General features: G+C 47.9%; 1 long non-coding RNA gene across 1 annotated transcript; it reads left to right on the top strand.

Moving 5' to 3' along the window:
* Window positions 1-2,120: 2,120 nt before the first annotated feature.
* On the top strand, window positions 2,121-7,306 carry LOC125751666 (uncharacterized). Its single transcript, XR_007400722.1, has 3 exons — window positions 2,121-2,196; window positions 2,496-2,613; window positions 6,858-7,306. It is a non-coding gene; the product is annotated as an uncharacterized LOC125751666 (long non-coding RNA).
* The last annotated feature ends 14,156 nt before the right edge of the window (window positions 7,307-21,462 follow it).

Genomic DNA, 21,462 nt, shown 5'->3' with positions numbered 1-21,462 from the left:
CTACTTGCATGCTATGAGTCATCACCACCTATTTTCAAATAAGGCTAGCCCCTCCTCCTCCTACAGCCCCTCCTACTTATACCCCACCCCTTTAAATACATGTACATTGTCTGTGCAGAACGTCATTATAAGAGCTGACAGGAATATTTTTGTGTGTGTTTTGCCTCTTTTTGTTATTGTCCCCTCCTTACGCCCCTCCCCCCCGGGGGCTCAGTGAGCTGCCAGTCGGTGGCAAGTATCCAGATGGCATTCACAAGGCAGGCAGCACGGGGTGGTGGGGGGGGGGGTTTGGGGGCTGGGGACCCACACACACACACACACACACAACACTTAATGAAACCTCATGAATTATTCATCACACACAAACACACGCTTGCACAGTGAGGGAGGGGGCCACACACACAAGGCTCTTGTCAGGAACAGAAGGCAATGAGACTATGTTCTGTTTCTGTTGTTGCCGCTTTTGTTGTTGTTTTTTTGATTTTTGAGTTGTAAAGAAATGCCAGGTGGTGGTAGCCCCCTCCCGGGTTACAGAGCAGAGGCTAAGGGATGTACTGCCTTGAGGAGCAGAGCAGGGAGGTGCTGATAGAGAGAAAAAAAAAAAAAAAAAGGTTACCTTACTGTTTGCAAAAATCCCATATAGGCGCTTGGCTCCAGTTTCCGCTGTTTGATTCTGACGTGCTTTGGCTGTAGGGCGTTTCTGTCAGAGTGGTTGCCAGTCATGCTCACCTACTTGTCCCGTCTGTGGTCAGTTAAGGGCCGTCACAGTTTCAGCTCTGAGGTCTATGCAGTGGAATTGGACACTGGGTTTGAGAGGCAGGCCTGACAGCAGACTGGCTTAGGGCAGAACTAGGTACAAAATCATCCCACGGGCCTGATGCAGCCCACGGAACGTAAGAAAAGCAGGTAAAAATGCCAGAAGTAATTACGAAGACAATTGCTACTTCCATATAGACATGTAAAACTCCAGAAAAAGGAAAAACTGATTCAGAATGTAGGTCTTTCAGAAAAGATGTCAAAAAAAGTCTTCTACTTCTACTATGAACATGAAAATTATAAAAACGCCCCCTCTTGACAGGGTGAAGCACAGACAAAACAATTGCTGAGGTCTGGCTTAGGGGCTGTCCAGCTGTAGCAGTTCAACTCAGCTGAGGGCCTGGATTGCTTCTGAGGACGCTCAGCATTGGGAAGGTCAGATGCTCCTGATCTTCCCCAAGAGCCAATCGGGCAAGAAAGTGGTGACTGGAAAACATGCTAACTCAAGTGTTATGCAAAGGTCATTTATCATAAGACACTTTAATAAGGAAATAGTCATCAGTAAGAGCTGGATGCAAGATGGGGGAGGGGAGCAGTCAAATTGAGGGAGTCAGCATGTTGTGTCGATCAACTGTTTGACTCTCTTTGGGATTGAGATATTTGTTCCTGAAACCCCACCCCCACGGCAATCCTCTGTTAGATTACTTTACGAACATCCTCTGCCCATGTCCATTTGTAACCTGGAGTACCACCCAAACCATGCCACATCACATGGTTTTGTTTGCGCATCGTCGGGTAAATTGCAGAAGAGCATGCGGCGATTGGGCTGCCCAGTGCCACTGGCAAAGACTGCAGTGTTCTCTCTCTCTCTCTCTCTTTTGTGCATGTGATATGCTGAACCCCCTTGGCAGCAGGATGACTGAAGGACAGCTGTGTGGGACCAGCAGTGGGTTTAATTGCATGTGGAGGAATGCTAGTACACCTTCCAGGGGCAGGTGCGTGTGTGGTGGGTGATGCACTGTGGCAGGGTAGCTTGGGGGGGGGGGGGGCAACACAATGGAGCCAGGTGGAGATTAGAAGGTCGAGGGATCTGAAGCGTTAAGGCTCACTGAGCTGAGGCTGCCGTTTGCTGTTCAGGTGGGGAAAAGGTGGTGGTGGTGGTGGTGGGGGGAGCTTTTGGGTCACTTCCTGTGATCTAAACACCAATTAAATGCAGCAGTCAGAGGGAAAAATTTCCCTGCAATTCTCGGAAAACGCTTTAAAAACCACTCCGCGTCCTCTGACTGCGGCGGAGAATGTCGAAAGGTTTCGGAATGTAAAAGTCCGGGAAAGTCGCCTTGAAAAGACTTAACGTCGCGCAGGCGCGCCTTTTTTCTTCGTGTCCTCGCGACGGCGGTTACGAGCGAAAACTTCTAGAGCAATTTAGGTCACCAACAACAGGTACTTTACTTAATCCCGTATAGGCAGAAATAAAGAGTACCATCCTTAGGGAAAATTAAAATACCATTAAATAGGCAGCTGGAGACATTGTGTTCTGAATTATAGGGAAACTCTTTCGACTTTTCCGATAAACATAGGTATCACTGACAAACAGCAACAATCGCTTTCAGATATACCGGAATTTGAAAGTCATATCGTAAGGCTGTGATAACGACGATCTCGAGGGACGGCGTTTATATACACACAAACCTTTGAAAAGCCTCGTTTGAAACCTGATGTTGTCACCTCTCTCCGCTCAGGGATCATGTCATCAATGGAGCGCGGAGATCGCCCCCGTGCCCTTCTCTGCTGCCGAAAACACTGTTTGTCTTCATCTTAAAAGCGAGGATCGGCACTTGAACTCCGAGCAATTGAATGGTACGAAGGTATAGTTCCAGTGAAATAGGCGTGACTAATGGGTAAATAGACAGTGTCTAAAGTGCGGGAGGTGGGGGTGGGGGCAGGGAGATGATTAAGCCCAGATATTTGAATAATTACAATGGAGTCGGTCCTCTCATTATCACACCGGCTCCTCTGTCACGGAGCGATCGCTCTCGGAGGAACGCTGGTCTCTCCGCACTCCGATCGATAGATCTTTTGTGCGATTAAATATGAGTGAGCCACCAGCAGGCTGGGGGTGCGGGGGGAGTGCCGAGCAGGTCGCACGCAGAGCTGAGAACACCCGCTCCCCTTTAATTGCCTCCGCCCCCTGCTTGTCATCACGTCAGAAAAGAGGCATCTTCTGACTAAAAGGATTCGAGCTCAAGTTCCATTAGTTTGCCTGTGGCGTTAATTTGTGTTTATTTCACCTGATTTTATACAGTAAAGCCGCCGAGACTGCATAAATGACAGGCCAAGGCTGTAAGGGAATCAAATAAAAGATTACTTTTTATTATTGAAACACATTAGCCTGCCCAGAAAGTTCCATTTCACGTCTCTTGTTCTTCCTAGGAAAGAATCTAGCCCCACAGTGACCCTGTACTAGATAACCAGCTATGTGAGATAGATAATAGTAATAGCAACAACAATAATACTACTACTAATAATAATAATAATAACAAAAACCAAGGTAGCCCATCCTTCTGCATGATGGGGTCGTATTCCTCGGTGCCTGATACCATGAGCTGATACGTGTTTGGCCTGCTGTTGTCCATGTTGTCGATACTTTCATCTGACTTCAGAGGGATTAATTACAGCGCGTTGCTGGCTGGCAGGAGGGCACACAATCATCCAGACGCCCCGCCACCCACCGCCAACCAAGGAGTAAAACTTATTTCCAGATGTCCCACTGATGGGCAGCGTCTCCCTGCTCACACGTTCTAATTACTGTGACTTCCAACGCTGAATCCACCCCAGCCCCCTACCCCGAGACCCTCACAGTATGGGTAAAGCAAATCACAGGGGCTGGGCACCTGCTCTGATCCAACATCCTTATCTTTTCTGGGTCATTCCTGTGCACAGCGCCTCCACAGGCCACAAGTTGTAAGTGCACACAGAACAACGACAGGCTTAAGAATCATGACATTTCGAAAGGAGGGGAGGGGGTCATTTTTAAACTGTGCATGCCTCACAGGCTGGGGGATTATCTCAGGTGTTTGTATTCCGATTTGCCCTCCCATCATTCCCGGGCCGTCTGTACAGATGCAGCTGGTGCCGGGTGATAATGGAACTGCATCCCGCCGCGAAGAACGGGAGGCGATGACCCCCGGGCCCTGCACACATCTACCCGCTGTGATGAATCGTGGAATAAGCACGGCGTAAATCACTCAGCATGACAGGGCAAAAAACAAGGAATTTTTACCAATAGGCAGATGTCAGATAAAAGTATTTCAGGCTGATGAGGACAAAATATTAGCCGGCCACTAATGCGACGAGCACTGGTTAGAGCAGAAATTGCTTTCTTGTTTGCCCACTAGAAACATCACGCAAGAGTGATCATTTATCCAACCATCAGTTCCTTTTCCATATCCTTGTATCTAGCCTGGGAATCATCCAGCAAGGCATTAGGTAGGGAACACCCCGAATGGGATGCCAGAATTCCCATCTTAACTCTCTCTGTAGATGGTCTCATCCTGTATAATGGTCTGTAAAATTCTCCAGTTGTGCCATGTCAAGTGAAAATGCAACACACTGTTGTCTAAATATCTGTAATTAAATGAGTGAAAAAGCACTGTAAATACACAATTATGAAAAGGGTCCGTGGGGAAGACAGACAAAGGAGACTTAATGTGCTGAGAATCTGTGCTAAGAATCTGTGCGTTTTTCTGGACTTTGGATGACCAGGTATATACTTCTGAATAGGGTGAAAAGTCATCTGTCTTTTTTTTTGGTGGAGGGGGTCTCTGATAATACAACTAAAGGGTGAAATGCAGCCAGGAAATTATAATTTTTCTGGCTCGTTCTCCTCCCAGTGATGCTTGTTTGACTGAGAAATATTGCCACCAAGCTGGTCTCCCCAAAGTTCAGAGGGAATTAAAAAAAGGGAAGTCATTCAAATTCATGTGCGCCGCTCGACTCGGCAGCAGATGTTGGCGTAATTAAAGAGAGGGGGGAAAAATGCTAAATTAATTTCAGGTTTAATGTAAATTTTGGTGATTGGCAGAGCCATACTAATCACCATCCGTATGCGGGGGAAAAGAGCCGCAGCCGGGCACGTAGGCGCTGGCACACGGGCACACGCCGCATGCACGTGCTCATGGGGTGTGCCGGTATGGCATCCCGCCACAGGATCAGCTGGCACGACGACTATGCACGGGGGTGACACATGTGCATGTGAGCGTTTTTGCACCTGCCGGCACATGGGCTTTATATGTGCACAGAGGGTGCAGGCGTAGATGAACAGAGATGGAAATGCATCATGTCGCAATACATGCATGTTAGCGAGCCTCAGAGAGGAAGACCAGCGGTGCCGCGAGTACAGAATGACTGCACGTAATATTTATTATGTCTGTCCACAATGGCCATTTCATTGTTGTTTACTCAGGCCCAACAAACTAAAGGGACTTGCATTGTATGATTAAGAATACAGGCAGAATCACATGTCCATAAGCCAACAGTCCATCCATCCATCTCAGTACCACTTATCTGGATCAGGATCACTGGTAAGTCAGAAGCGTTTAATAAAAATTTGCAAAGGAATGCAGAAGGTCACTGATGGAAGAAAACGCATCAAACATCAGCTTTGCATCAGAGGAATATCCCATGAAACCCCCAAGATACAGAGAAAACCAAACATGTGCAAGCACATGAACATGCCTCATAAGGCCTCCCATAATGGGTCATGATGGGGCTGTGGGACCCTGCCATGCCAGTGTCTTTATTTGAGTATCTGCATGGCTGCATGTCTTTGCTGGACACACTTATGTTCACATATGTGACTTTGTGTTCTGTTTAAGTGTATGTAAGACTGATCCTGAGATGGCGTCTTTTGATTGGCTTCAGTCCCGTGGTGGACAGGCTGGTGTCACGCCCCCTGCCCCCTGCACTGCTACCCCTTCCCCCCCCAGCCCTTTTTCTATGTCTGCCGCCAGGGTCAAGGGACAAAGAGCATGTGTGTGTGCTTGTTCGCTTATATCTATACAGAGATACCTCTGTGTTTGGTGATGAGATTGTATGTCAGTGTGAGAGAGAATATACACAGAAATAAACACAGCAGCCTTGACCCCTGTTTGCAAAGATCCGTTTTGCTCGCTCTCTCTTTCTCTCTCTCTCTCTCTCTCTCTCTACCCCACTCTCTGTCTCCCCCTTCTCTCCTCCATCAGCAGCAGTATGTCTGTACCTTTCTGGAGGACTCTTTGTTCACCATGCCATCGTCTGTCACAGATTAAGCAGTCAGAGGCTGAGGGCCGATTGGTGATAATTGTGCTGCAGGACAGGAGTGTTGGGGCTGGGGGTGGAGGGAGGGGGGTGTGAGGTGTTTCAGCAGCTCACCGCGTGACAGATGCCCCCTCTGTGGGCTGGGTGCTGCAGCTTGTTACGTTGAGCTGGAGTTCATGGGAGGGGAAGCAGGTGGCATTCAGGGTGACACAACTGTTTCATTACCGAGACCCAAACTGGGGCGTGTGAGGGGGTGGGGTGGGGTGGGGGCAGCTTTGTTTAAATCCAGTTGATCTCCCCTCAGTCTGTTTAACTAATGACCATGACTTACCACAGGTGACCGGAAAATGAGGACTGGCGGGCTTGTCCATTGCATCCTGTGGTCACAGCTGGAGTCTGCCCACCTCCATGGTGAAATTAAAACACAGATGGGGGGGGGGGGGGAGCAAGAATAGGACAGAAGAGAGAGAGCTGGAGATTGTCAGGAGACCTGGAGTGGTGGGGGTAGTGGGGGGTGGGGGGTGTTGATGTTTTCCAATTCAGCAGATGTGAGTCATTTCATCTTGTGATTCAAATGAGTTGTGTGCTGTGTGAACAGATGTCCCGGACTCCTCCTCTTTTATCAACATTAGCTGATTGGGTTTTTGTGGGCAGCTACCACGACTGTCAGCTTCTCAGGTAAGTCACAGTAAACCTGTCCTCCTGGGAGTGGGCCCCGACCCTTGCGCCAGCAAATCTGAATCAGTTCTGTTGTTTCTCGTACCACTCCTATTCTTCAAATTTTGACTGAAATTTCTTTTTTACAGAGGAAAGGAATACCTTGTAACAGTTTCAACCAACAATGTAGAAGAGAAAAGGAGACAGGGGGGTAAAGAGGAGGAGAACATGGAGAGGTACAAGAAGTAAACCTGGAGAGGCAGGAAATGAGACAATACAGACTGGAAGGGAATGTAGGGAAAGATTGGAAAGGAACAGGGAGACAGGAAGAGAACAGAGACAGGAATAGGACAGAAAGACAGGAAGGAAACAGATGGGAAGTGGAGATAGTAACAGGAATGGAAAAGAAACAGACAGCAAGGGAGACATAAAGGGATCAGGGAGACAAGAAGGGAACAGAGAGAGGAAGGGAAGAGACAGACAGGAAGGCAATAGAGACAGTGACAGGAGGAAAGCAGAGGGAAAGACTGGATGGGAATAGAGACAGGAATTGAACAGAGAGAAACAGGAAGGGAACAGAGAGGCAGATAGGAGAAGTGAAGCACGTGAAGCAAGAATGGATTAGAGAGATAAGCAGGAAGAGGGTAAAACAGAAATGAAGAAAGATGGAAAGGAAACATCAAGAAAGAGAAAGGAAGGGAAGAGGGAGTGGCCACCGTTTCCCGGTCGTGCCACTCCCTGCCATGAAGTCTCCGGGATGCTCAGCTCATTAAAACGCACCCATTATCCCCACATTTGCACGCATCACATGCAAAACTAATTTTCTTGTAAGAAATTAAAAGTTCATTTTAATTGAGCTCGCACTGCAGTATGCAAATGAGGAGTACATAATGTACACTGAGGCAGAAACAGCACGCCAAAAGCGGCCTTAACCCCTTCCTGGCATAGAGCACATGCCGCATACACGTTAAAAACATGCATGTGCCAGGTGGTAGCACATTATAGGAAAAGAATTTACATGTGCAGCTTGACTGTCTCGGTTGGCAGGGACTGACGACGCATCCCATAATGCAGCATGCACATCTGACTTAACGTCCTCCCACACACATCGTCATGTGCGTGGTGACATTGGAAAGGTTGAAGACATTGACAGGCTGCAGGTGTGGGACCCTCTCCTATAGCCCCGCATGCACCTCAATCAGCTCCCGGGATCTTTGGATGCTGCGTCGTTAGGCAACGGGAAAATTAAGAGCGGCAGAGTTTGCTGCTGATGTGAAGTGGATTGAGGTCAGCCGCTATCTGACACCAAGGACATCTAATTCTGCATTGAGTGTATATTTACATTTTTATTTACTTAGAAGACGCTTTTATCGAAAGTGACATGAATTTTTGAGAAAGCAAGGTCAGATACCCCTGAGGTTAGGGTTAAGGGCCTTGCTCAGGGGCCCAAAGGGAAAACCATTCTGCTGACCCTAGAATTTGACCTGGTGACCTTCCGTTCACTGACTTAACAGCCTAACCTGGTGAGCCACACACAGATGCTGGTAAGGCTCCTGTCTGGTGTGTGTATCTCATCTAGGGTGTCCACTGACTCCTGCACTAGGCTTCCTGCCCCGCTACCCTCCTTGTGACCCTGTAGTGAGAAAGTAGTTTGAGGATGGGTGTATTAGAGTTATTTCCCCAGCCACACAACTGCACATTTCATCATCCCTGTTTATTGGTCCGAGTGCCAAGGTGTATTGCTTTTTGAAATTCCCATAAAACCATCAATGCAGGCATGCTTATGTAACTGTTAACCAAGGGTGGGAACACTGACCCCTCATGTAGCGATGCACTGGGTTCAATAAGGTCTTTCTTTGGGGCCAAAGATCAATAGAAATACCCATGGTATGGCGGAGGTCAAAGGTCAGAGAGCAAAATGGCCATAGGGTAGATAGAACAGTTTGTTGCCCTTTTACCTGATGTGACCTTTCCTGGGGGAATTCTATGACACTCGAATAGCCACTAAAAGCTGAAAGCTGTCAGCACCATCACAGACACCTGACACAAGTGAGATTGGCTTCCCAGTAAGCACTGACCAGTTAGGCAGATGACTTTACTAGGACCTCCCTCAGCATCCTAGTGAGTGTTTGCTCCTCTAATGATTTGCTGGTTCAGAACTAATCAAAACACCTCCAGTTATATGCCACAAACTGTTTTGTAACTAGTTCAAAATCAGGCACAAATGAGGTAATCAAACTGAAGTACACTGGAAATGTCGCCTGGCTTTTGGCTTAGGTCACAACAAGAATGGCCCAGAGATCCGAAGGCCCAGGGACTGTAGCACATGGGCTGGTGTATTCACCAGGTCATGGGAATCACCAGGGCAACCATGTGCAAATCACCTGCCGGGATACAGATTTTGTCGGTGGTCATTAATGGCAGATGTTAGGCATCAGTGATGTGCATTTAAAGACAGAGCTGTTGACTAGTGCTCCAAGTCCTTGGCTCGTGTTGTGTTTTGGTAGTTGGGTGCACTGAAACAAATTGCAAGACTCCCACCAGTGCTTGAGTTCCTGTGGTGTTTCAGGTCCCGGTTGTGTGAAATACCTCTGACCTGTTTGCATGAATAGTCTCCTGACTATGAAACTGGCAGTCTGCATTACTGGACAGGACCAAGTCCAATGTTCTACAGGAGTAGCTCCAGCAGCCTGTGAAGGTCCAGAAGTTTCCTCACAAAGTATTGTTGATGTTATGGACAACGGACACAATTTGAGAGGTGGAGGGGTCAGGGTGTGAACACTTGGGGTTGCGGAGTGTGCCACGTAATGTCAGACCCAGGGCAGGGCAAAGAAGCCGTCAGCGATTAGGGTGAGTCTGCCACATGACGTGGGCGAGGAGCGATGCTGGTGTTCTGTTGGCAGGGTCTTGAAAGTGAGCCTCTAATGAGGAAAGTGTTGATTTGGCACAAGCCCTAATAGGATCAAAGGGCCCGTTTGGCTCACAGCTGACAGCCGGCGGTGCTCCGCTGGCGGGCAACCAGCAGGGGGTGGGGCTGTGGTAGCACGCGAGGAACAGGGAGGGCCAGGGAGCCTCTAACAAGGGCGGCCCCCATGGTGGTAAGCAGGCTCTCGGCAGCATGCCGACACAGGTGGGTCGCCCAGCAGCACGCGTCAGCGGAGAAAAAGTAGAACGGCATTCCCAGAGGGGCTCATTTCCTTAACCTCCACCAGGTTATCGGGAAGCAGCAAGCTGGACATGGGAGAAACCGGCTGCATGTTAAAATCCCAGAAGGGGAAATTTCTGCTGCGGGAAGCGGAGCCAACAGTGGAATTCGTCGTGGGGCGGCGTGAGGGGAAAGCGGATGAGCTGGTAGGAGCTGGCACGCTCAGGGACATCTGCAGAACGAGCAACAAAGTCCGGGGCGTCCATGAAGGGGGGTTGGGGGGGCTTCAAGAACACGATGGGACGGGCGTCATATGCGTGGCCCAAATGGCATTTTGGCCAGGCTGGGTCTTGTCAGGGAGGACAAGAGCATAAGAGTGGGGGTATCCAGAGGGGCCAGCGGGAAAGACAGACTCCCCGACTGCCTGTCGATAAAAATACACCCCATCCCCTCTGTTAAATTCAAATGCAAATACGTTGTTTTTCTCCCTCTCACCCACCCCCCGGCAACCCCCCCACACTGTTCCTTTTGTCTCGAAAATTAGCCAAGCAGAGTGCTCGGGCGGCTAATTACGTATTCAAATGAAAGAGGCTCGTTAATGTTGCACAGGGGAGAGTGGAGATGATTGGGAGAGGGTGATGGAATTGAAATGAGCTCTCCGGTGCTGGCGGAGGCGCATCTGGAGCCGGCGGAGCGAATCCCGGCAGATGTCACCTCCTGGGATTGGGGGGGGGGAGGCGTCAGGAAGGGGGTGAGCCGGCGTGCGCGTATACGTGTGTGCCAGAGAGGGTGAGCGGACTGCGGGCAGCAGAGAACACGCGTGTACATGCACATGCCTCGGAACACGATGCTTTGTGTCAGCCAAATAGGATGGGATAGAAGTATAGGTTAAAAAAGCAGGCCCTTATGAAAGCAAAAGGTTTTTTGTTGGGGTGGGGGGGAAGTGAATCAATGAGTGCTGTGCCTGCCTGTGACCTGCTGTGCCTGTGCCTGTAATCATGGAGATGATTAGAATGGAGCGATCAACCCCGCTCCACGCCACATGGGACTTGGGGGCGCTCTCTGCTGTCCCGCTATATTTCTGGCTCCTCCTGGTCACATTTAATACTGTCGTTCACTGAGGCAGCTTCAGTGCCCGACACAAAGGGATGCCTTGCTTACCCATTCCGACTGGAGCAGACCAACCAGTTGGGCTCTGCTTGATTCTTTTGTCCCCGAGGGTCCTCTGAGCAGTACTGTGACCACCTTGGTCCTGATGACCACCTTGAGGGGGAGGGGGGGGTCACAGCGAGGAACATGCCGAATCCTCCACCCATCCAAATTCCAGACTCCCTCCCCTCACTCTGCTCTACCCGTGCTCCCCGCCGCGACCCCCCTCCCACATACACCTCTGCATGCCTCTGTTTACCCAGAGGGGCTGACGGTGTCCTCCTCTGCCCCTAGACCACCTACCACCACCCCCCACACTTCACCCTCCTCCCTGCCTGCCTAACCGCACTGCCCTCGTGTTTCTGCCAGCCTGGTCTGCACTCCCTCCCACCCACACACACACACATACTCATGCACGTAGGTGCATACACGCACCTCCACATGGGACCCAGAAGTGCACGATCTGGAATAAAGGCGCCTTCTCCCTCCTTCTCATCATGCATTCATGGGGCGTGTGCTGTCAGCACCATGCCCCGCGGCTGCTCAGCTTCTGCCCTGCAGGTATTATTAGCATGGGCCTGTAGAGTCATTATTGATCCTCCAGCTGCTAATGGTATGCACGCCAGTCCCCTAGGGGGTAGCCCTTTGATGCTGGTTGCCCATACAAACCCCCCAACGCACACACATAGTGGCAGGGCTGCCCTGCCACGCTTCTCTGTCTCTGGCCCCCTCGACGCATAGAGGGTGTGGAAGGTGCCTGTACGTGGGGATGCGCCTAGTGGGTGTGGAGCCAGGGGGCGCTGTGCCAGGAATTCAGGTCGGCTGTCAGTGCAGAGTGCTGGGACCAATGTCAATGCTTCCCTCTATCTGGCTCCAGCCGTTCTTATCTATCTGAGATACCAGTATGTTCAGTTTGATTCAATTAATTTTAATATAGCGCCCTTCCCCACATGGTTACCCCAAAGCACTTAACTTCTCCGTTGGTGCGTTATCTGTCGGGGAGATAGAAGGGAAAGAAGATTCGCAGTTCTGGCATCCCCCCCCCAAGCCCCCCACCCCCCTTCCGTCTCTCCCTTCCTTACATTTTTCCCCTCTCGCCTCTCTTACCCCCCCCACCCCCCCATTCTGACGGAGATGCATGGTGTTTCTAATTTGGCATGCAGACGTTAATTCCAGCACAGCTGCTGCTTTCTCCCTCTCCCTGAAGGCTCGTCTCTAATGTGCAGCTTCAGAGACACGCTGCAAATTAACACCATTTGTTCTGCAGAGCATGCCTCCTTCCCGGTGCCTCGTGCATATCTTATTACTCGATGTTTGTCTAAATGTGTAAAAGGGGCAGAAAAAAAGAGAGAGAAAGAAACACCCAGTCGAAAATGAAAGATGCTAACTCTATTGTCAGCTCCTCCGAAGATCTGAAGACCCATTAAAATGTCTCTCGCTCGGATTTTCCTGATTGAAATGCGTTTGTTGTTGTGGCACCAGCCGCCGCTGCCTTTGTCTGTTCAGGGTCCCATGTGTTAAACGCACATACTCTAAGCCACCCCGGGATAGCGTCAGCAAGCCTACTGGAGCAGACCATGTATATTATAAGGGGGCTGCTTTGAAATCTGAAACATATGGCCAATCAAAACAAACCAATGTAACAATCACTACGTAAACCTCTCAGAAAGTCACATGACATATGAACTTCTCAGGTGACTTAAAAATACTTAAACACTCTTAATAAAACAACTCGCTGGGTGCAGCACACAAACCCACAACAGTAGGCGTGCCTCTTTAGTGGTGTAGAAGCCCGAAAGACTTTGGTCTACTGACCTGCTATGGGCATCTCTGTATTTCACATTTGCTGACACAGTCAAGCCAAGCGAAGTCATCCCAGCTTATCAACCATGAAAAGTTGGGCCTGAATGTGGTGATGAATGAAGGAGAACAGGAGGGGAGTGAAGGAGAGAGGAGAAATGGGGATAGAACTAGGGGTTCAGTCTCCCTTAGGGCATGACCTGAGTGCAACCTTAAAGGCAGAAGAAGCCACTTGACTGCAGTGCATGGTGGGAGGACCATGCTAAGAGGAAGTGGCTGTCTGAGTCAGACGATACCATGAACAAATGTCTCCCAGGCAGTGAAACTCCTGAATCTAGAGAGCTTCCTTAATGTGGGTGCAAGGGTTTGGTATGGAGGGATAACTGCATACACCTACATACACCCTATGCACTGGCAAATACTGAAATGCAAATACCAGCAATGATACACATTTGGATTGTCGGCTTATTCCTTGAGGGGAATGACTGTAGACGCGTGTTCAGGAGAACACTGAACTTCTATGCAACAGACACTCATTCAAATCCCTGCGTTTATGCCCAGCCTCATGATTCTGCACCTACATCAGAATGCACACCACATTCCCACGCTAGTGCACAGCCAAAGCGCCATGATTAAAACTGAAAATATCTGGGCGTGTGATTCCCCAGACGTCCGATGGACTTATTAATCTCTAATTAGCCAGCAATTTAAGGAAAAAGCCATTAGGGGTCAATCTGGACAGAAATAATTCTGCCAGTATTCCACAGCAACTGGCCAGTTTTGAGCTGAGCTCCCCCAGGGACTCCTGGTGGAAGCAAGAGGGAAGGTTACAGAGGTGGGCCGTCCCCACAGAGGAGGGGGTGTGACCAAAAGGACAGGCCAGCACATGGGTGCACAGATTTGGCAGGGAAGCCCGGAAAGCTGCTGCGGCATCTGCTGCCTGCGCTATCGGCACTGTGATGTCACTGCCTCCACCGTCAGCTGTCACCTTGGACGCGAGTCAAGTCGCGTCATGCTCCGCTCTACTGTTCATCTCATCACGTGCGGCGCATCTGGGCTCCTGCGGACATGCTGAAGCTGAATGTGTGCTTGTCTTCTGTGTGGTAGGTACCATAGAGAGGCCTGGGCTTCTTACTGGGATTCCCAGGAGATGCTTGTGTCAAGTCTTCGGGAGGAAGGTGATGGGGGTGCTGTGACCCTACTGTGACATAAAAGGACCAACTTAAAGGCAGCCAATCAATGGAGTGGCCAGTCCAATCACATTTTGTTTACTATGCTCCAGTAGTCATGAAAGAATTTCAACACAACCCCAATTAAATAACTTGAAATAGCAGGGCAGGTCTTTTGATGGAATAAAAGGCTTTATTTTTGTGTAGAGCCCTACTTACATTTCAGTGGCTTATGGTAAAGGAGAAGGTTATAACTTAGGAGCATTTTCTGGGATTTGGACCCACAACCTTCACGTTGTTGACATAATTCTCTGTTTGATTAACCTACATGTGCTGTTAGCCTCAAGAGCAAGTCCCCAATGCTTGATTCCTACACTCCCGGCCTCTCTCAAATGCCATAGTGCTGTAAAATCGTACAACACTCGCCATGTTTAGGGTATCTCAGATTAGATGTGCTTCCAACGACCACAGCACACAATGTCCTACCAAGACCATATTGTGAAATTAAACTGTTTACATTTAATTACAGCGAACTCTCTGAGTCCGAGCACATAAAAAATACAATATGTGATGGAGCCGCTTTATTGATTTCCAGCATGATTGTAAGTCAGATGCAGAGGGTTGCTGCATAGTTTATTCATGTATTATTATTTATTGATCGGGTATATGCCCTTATACAGATCAGAGCACAGCGTAGCAGGAGATAGAAGTACAGAGCAATTCTTGGTAAGTGCTGAACACACTGTGAAGCTGTGAAGAAGTGCACCATCAGCTGCGGGTGGTAATAAGCTCTCGATTTAAGCCGATGCCATTCCGCAGTTCACACCGAGATGCTAATGGTGCTGCTTGTCAGGCCTTCAGTGCAGAGGTCCTGGTTAAAGTGGAGGACTTTCCGAAAGCTCGCTGATGTGTAGGTCTTGCTGACCGCAGCCAGCGATTCAGTCCCCACTCTGGCTATAGGAGTGTAGTAGTGTAGGGTAAGGGTGAGGATTTTATCAGATGGAGAGCTAGCTAGACTATATGTTAATTTATTATTATCATAATTTATTTGTTTGGTTGTTTATTTCCTGAATGTCCTTTTTCAGATCGTTATGTTTGTGTACTGTGTACTTTTCATACTTATCTTTTTTGTCTGCACTATGTGTACTGTCTATACACTTCGTCTTGTTTTGCACTGTATGTTTGTTTGTCTGCACTTTACCTACTTTGCTGTTGTATGCAAAAGAATTTCCCCCTGGGATTTATAAAGTTCATCTTAAAGCTGTTGGAATGCTGGGTGAGAGGAAGAGGTCAGGTGACCTGCGTAGGGGTGATTCTCTTCACAATTGCTCGATAATGGTCCAAACTGATCTCACTGGCCTGCTCCTTATGAACTTCTCAACGCCTCTGTTACATTCTTCCTCCATGGAGGCCCAGGGCCAGGAATGCATCCTCTACAGGAGCCAGACCGGAATGGCAAAAAAGTGAATATATTCTGTGGACTATAAGACTGTAACAGACAATGGGAATATGCGAGAGAGAGAGAGAGAGAGAGAGGGAGGAATGCATGGTATGCATCCCATTGTTGTGCAGAATGATGAAATAAATAAATAAACAAACAAACAAACAAGCGGGTGTGCTCCCGGCAGCCTATGAATATTGCATTAGCAGGCGAGGGGGACGTGTGCAGCAGGAACATCTGGCCCCGTCCATGGGGACCCTCATGGCAAGAAGGCTGCAACTTCTGGGGGAGGGGGTGGCAATAAAAAAAAAGCAAGTGAGGTTTCGCATCATATGCCTGATTTGTTTTGCTAATTTGATTCTGAACAGCAGCAGCCCCCAAAGTACTGGTACCACGTGAGTGGTACCCAGGGCGGAGAAGCAGTGCTTCACACTTCCGGAATGGTGTGACCAATCCGGACTGCTTATTCCAATGGGAGTTGGAGTTGTCTCCCTCCGGACCTACCGCAAGTTAGCGATGTCTGTAATGAACACGTTTTATTGAGTCTTCCTTCCCTGCCCCCTTCCTCTGAAGTCCGTTTCGGCCGGTTTATTAAGTCCGTCTATCCCATCGAGCTCCACGCCTGAATCGCTCATTGTCCAGCTGTAATGGCGCATAGGAGGGAGAGGCTGGGGTTTCAAAAGCCTGAGGAAAGCTGCATTAGAGAGTGAGAGAGGCTGAGACAGTCATCTGCATAATTGTTACGGGAGGATTCAGCGCACGCTCTCGCAGGTGTACAATTAGAGTGGCCTTGCATCTCTGCCGTGCGGCTCAGACACGGCCCATTGTCATTCACTGCGCCGGCCTGCCTGTGCTCACCGAGAGCTCTGGTTTTTTCTCCTCTCCCCCTCCTGTGTGGGTGTGATGGGGGGGGAAATAAATAAATAAAAATAAAAATAAAATGGAGGACTAATTGCTTCGGATAATGAAAGCCAGCCCTCCGGATCCATTTTCTTCATTCTCCACTGGGCCCTGATGATATGTTGTCTGGAAACTCTTCATTTTATCTATACATTTCTAATATCCGCATTTGATTTGTAGATGGCTTAGAGGGCAGATGATATGTGTGTTGCGTACAGATTGTTATGTGCCTGTCATGTACTTTATCCCCAGCATTAAAACGATGGATGAGAGTACATCTTTCTCACAGAAAAATCTTGATCTGACTAAACAGTAGAGATTAATATTAAGGGTATCTTCATCCTGTCTTATTTAGCTGTTCTTTGAATTTTTGTGATCTTTCAAAGGGTGATGTAGTACTGTTATTGATTTTTAACCATGCAAAGAATGTTGAATGTTGTTCACACTGAGTTGAGATGAGCTCATGGCTGATTCAAGTATAGACTGAAGACTGGGCATCAGCACCAGGAACTGGAAAAAGTATGTATGTCCTTCTCGTCACTGAGGCTGTGGTAGGACATGGGTTCGGATCTCACTTAGTGGGACCAGATGTTGTCCAGCCAGTTGAGGGCTATAGAAGGCTTTATCTAGCCATGGGTTTGGGGGAGGAGTTTGTCTCCTAAGGACCCAGAGTATCCAGTTTCAGCCCAAATGGTAGAAGCTGAAATTCAGGCTGCATATTGGACAGGTGGGGAATTTTAATAACTTGTGTTCCAGAATGGTGAGCAAGATGGAGGCTGAAGCAAATCCAAGGAACGTCAATGCTAACCCCATGAACTTCAAACAACCCCCCTCCCCACTGATGTGAAGCAGCTGTGGCGTGATGTGGCCTCTAGCAGACCCATGTGCAGCCTACATTCAGACCCCAAAGATGATCTGAAGATGCATGCATGTCAATGTCTGTATGTCTCCTGCGATCACAGGGCTGTGATCACAGGGCTCTTCCAGATGCTCGACAACTTCATCCAGAGTAAATCATGGCTAGATAGACCCTTCGCTCCAGGATCAAGTGCACAACTAATGTGTGCGATGCGTTCCCAGGCTGGGATGTGTAAGCAGATTCTGCGTATGCCTGAGAAAACAACCCTGAGCCTTTCTCCATCATACATTAGAAACATCACATACAGCAACATTTCCCAGTTGTGAAATGAGGTGAAGAATGCACTCCAGTGTAAAGACAGTGAAATCTGCTGTTTGTCGCTTTAATCTCTGAGGCTCCCAGTTTTCATTCACCCTCTCTCTACACCCCCTTCCCACCCCCCTTAGCTCTCCCCTCCTTTCAGGCTCCTCTTCTCTGGGGAGTGGTAGAACCACAGGTGTGGAGAGCTTGATACCAACACACAACTGTGAATCAAGCGAAGAGGCTCCCTGGTCATCCCTAAATCATATTCTCCAGCATAGGTGGTCGACCTTCTTTTACTGGGAGCCGAAGGGACAGCAGTTTGGGGGGGGGGGTGTGACTCAGACAGCTGCCCCCCCCCCCCCCCCCCCCCCCATCTCCCTATTGGCTAGATAATCGAGCGAGATGCTTGTCTGAATTCCCCTCCTGATTGGGAGGGAATGATTTATTTTGTATCAGCCTCCCATTTTTCTTACCTTTTTAAACCAGGAATGTCATGTAGCACCCTGGGTTTTTTGTGGTAGCCAAACGCGCTGAATTGTGTTAAGGATGCATGCTGCACCATGTAAATGAAAGTGGTGAGTTTTGCACTCTTGTTTTTCCCACAGGTCAGTGATGGGTCTGCTTTCTTGACAGTAATGTTCTCAAGCTTGATTTCCAGGCTCAGAGGATGGATGGTTTTCTCCAGCGCCAGAAGGTCAGTCTGTATTTTTCCTGTCAAGAGTTTGTTTTGTATGTGAAAATCACCCCCAACCCCCAACATCTCAACTAGGAATATCTGTCTAAATTCAGTCCAGAAAAAGATTCTTTTCCTTGAAACTCTTTCTTTTGAAACACTTAAAACAACCACAACTTTTAAAACTTTTCAATATTCCTCACCTTCAAAATTGGTTAGCAATATCGTTATTTTTATTGAGATAATAATAATAATATTGAGAATGCTTTTCAAGGTTTTGTGGTGATAGTCTCTGTATCTTTACATATAATGTGAGACTATATGTAAGAACACTTCTCCAAATATTTTTGTATTCACAGTTGTTTCTTATGAGGACATGATATTTGCTATCTACTAGGCCAAAATACTACAGATCACACACACATACATTTATCACAAGTTTATTGGATGAATGATGCATCCAATTTCCATCTATCCATAGATCTACCAACTGCTTTTAAAGATTCACAGAGTAAGTGAATTGCAAATACATTATGAATTCAACTAACAATTAGTGACTGTGATATATTTTTTAAAAATGTGCAATCATAAGTATCTGGAGTGCTGGCAGTAGGATGACCTCTACCCCGTGTGAGATGGGTGGTGGCAGACACATAACGGTATTATTTATTTAAACACTAAAAGAATGTATTCCAATTCTAAAACTGATACAGCAAAAAGATGGATTTGTAAGTCACACGATATGATGTTTAAGGCACTTGATTTTATCTGGTACATGTGTGGTTTGTGGTTCTGTGGGTTAGAATGGTTGCCCTGTGATTAGAAGGTTACTGGTTCGAATCCCACGATTTCACCAAGGCCCTTGACCTCTGGTTGTGGTATCTGCTAAAAAGGTAACCATATTTGCAGGATATAGTTGTATTATGTCTTGTCTGATTGCATACTTGGTAATAATTATATAAAAGTTTAAAGGGGCAACAAGATGTTGGTGTGGCCTCACACTTCCAGGGGGTTGAATCCCTTCTCTGTTTTATGTGTAGAACAATAGCCTGTTCTCATGTTCTCCCAGTAGGCCTTTGTTTTCTTCCAGTAGTCTCATAGTTAGGCAAACTGGCGTCTCTAAATTGCCCATAGTGTGCCTGATGGACTGTCATCCCATCCGGAGTTCAATGCTACCCTAGTGGATACGGAATACGAATGAATAGCTGCAGCGTTTGACACTTGTTTGTCTTTGCTTTTTCTTTAACACTGCATTTCATTTCCGGACGTCTCCCAACATGAAATTAAACCCACGGTTTATGCTAATGGGAAACAGCAAGAACGCACATCTAATTTCGACAAAGAAATTGTAGGTGGCTACAATAAGAGTGTATTTACCAGTAACCCCAGTAAATCCAACATCAGGTGCTCCTAAGAAATGTGTTTTACCAGCAAATGTATGCAAATTTTTAAGGATGCCAGAAAAATGAGACCTGCTGAATGAGGTCCGCTGAGAATATAGTGTTTTGTTTAACCTTTTTACATTTTTAGTCATTTTATTTATTCATCCTATTCCTGTATCAGAACTGGATCAGGACCAGAGCAGTCAACATTTTATGCTGGATTTCTTGGAGGTCTTACCCTGCTGTCAGCCAAATCAGCTCCTTGTCGAGTGAAAAAACAAGGGCTGGAGTTCCAACTTCCATTTTGCTAACGAGGCGGAGAATGGCAGTGAGAGGCACTGGAATTCCATGGGTTTCCCGAGCCGCGGTACGGCACTCTGCGGTCCAGCTTTGGCTGAAGTCTTGCTCTCTGTCTCTTAATCTCTCCTCCTTCCCCTGTAAGAGCCGATGTGCCCTGTTCAGGCTTTACTGTTCTCCTGGGGTAATTAAGCCGGTTGCACTCACTGGAATAGCCTGCTAGAAGCAGCATAGTGAAGTCAGCGTGTACACTGTCACGGGGGGGAGGGGGGATTTCAGCTACTCCAACTTGCCATGATGCGACCACACACTACTATGAGACTTTAGGGGTAGGGCTAAGCACTCCCAAGCTGGGGGGGTCGGGTCAGTAGAAACTAGTGTGTTCGGTGCAACCGCTGGCCCACTAAAGATCAGCAGTTAGAGACCACCTGAGCGACCCCATCATTAACAACTGCATAGCCACCTTGTGCACTGGCTGGATGGTGCACTGGGGTCCCCCTGGGGACCGCTGGCCAGATACCTCCCCCCAGAAGCGCATACCCCTTAGACCCCTGGTATCGTGGGCCTGGATCCTCATCATCGAGGGGAAACATTCAGATACACTTTCCCCATTGTTAGGATCTCCTGTGATAACACAAAAAGCGTTATACATGCAACATCAAGAAGTGATCTCTGCACAGTCCTACGGGATGTTCTCTGGGGGCATGCTCTGTCACGGGGTTCCTGCTGCTAAGGAGACTGCATCTGAACTCGTGTGACACTGGAAATGGAGACAATGACAAATTAATCCACATGCAAATTTATGGGGGCATATTGCTCATTTGGAGGATGGTCTGGGTATTGTCCAGGATGAGGTAGAGTCTGCGACCACAAGAAAATGACCCCGGACTGAGCAGTTTGGCTAGCTGCCACTGAGACCATCACCCGGACAAGTGTTGTGAAGATCACATGAGATATATTGCTTGTAAATGTTCAGCGGTTCCATGTATGATCCGTGTTACTCATAGATGTACTGTACGTATGCGTGGGAGTGTGAATCTATGGGCATTTGATGTGTACTTTGACTGTTTGTGAAAAACAGAGCTCTAGATATACACCTACCACACCAATGCAATTAGCCAATAAGTCAATAGATAGGCTAATTAAGCGACCAACTATAGCTACATGCAGATGTCAGTATGGCAGAAGGTGGAAGATAATGAATTCGTAACATGAAAGCTGTCAGTTGAACTCCCAGGATGGGACTCCCAAGCGAGGAGCCTAGCCAGGATCTCTCCGGAAGGATATTCTGCCATGTACATGGGTGTAGAAACCGTAATCTGCTCTGGAAAGGCACAGCAGCTAAGCTACTACATTAAAAGTAAATCAACGTGCATTATAATGCACGGGTTAACTGTGTGAGGAAAGGTTTTAGGGACCTTTGGGATAATGTTAATTTATGATCTTCATCTATCTGGTAACAAGAGTCTTATTTAACAAATAATACAGTATTTGACATTTACATTGTTGTATGTATTGAACAAATGGTTTAAATCATTTTAAGATTTTGATCCAAATTTATTTGGGGGGGGGGGGGGGGGGGGCAAGTCAGCTAGGACTAAAATATGTTAACCTGGTGGAGGGTTTCTGATCGCTC

Source organism: Brienomyrus brachyistius, chromosome 11 (genome assembly GCF_023856365.1).
Source record: "Brienomyrus brachyistius isolate T26 chromosome 11, BBRACH_0.4, whole genome shotgun sequence".
NCBI lineage: Eukaryota > Metazoa > Chordata > Actinopteri > Osteoglossiformes > Mormyridae > Brienomyrus > Brienomyrus brachyistius.
The sequence above is the reverse complement of the archived record's forward strand: the minus strand, read 5'-3'. Positions and strand labels throughout refer to the sequence as shown.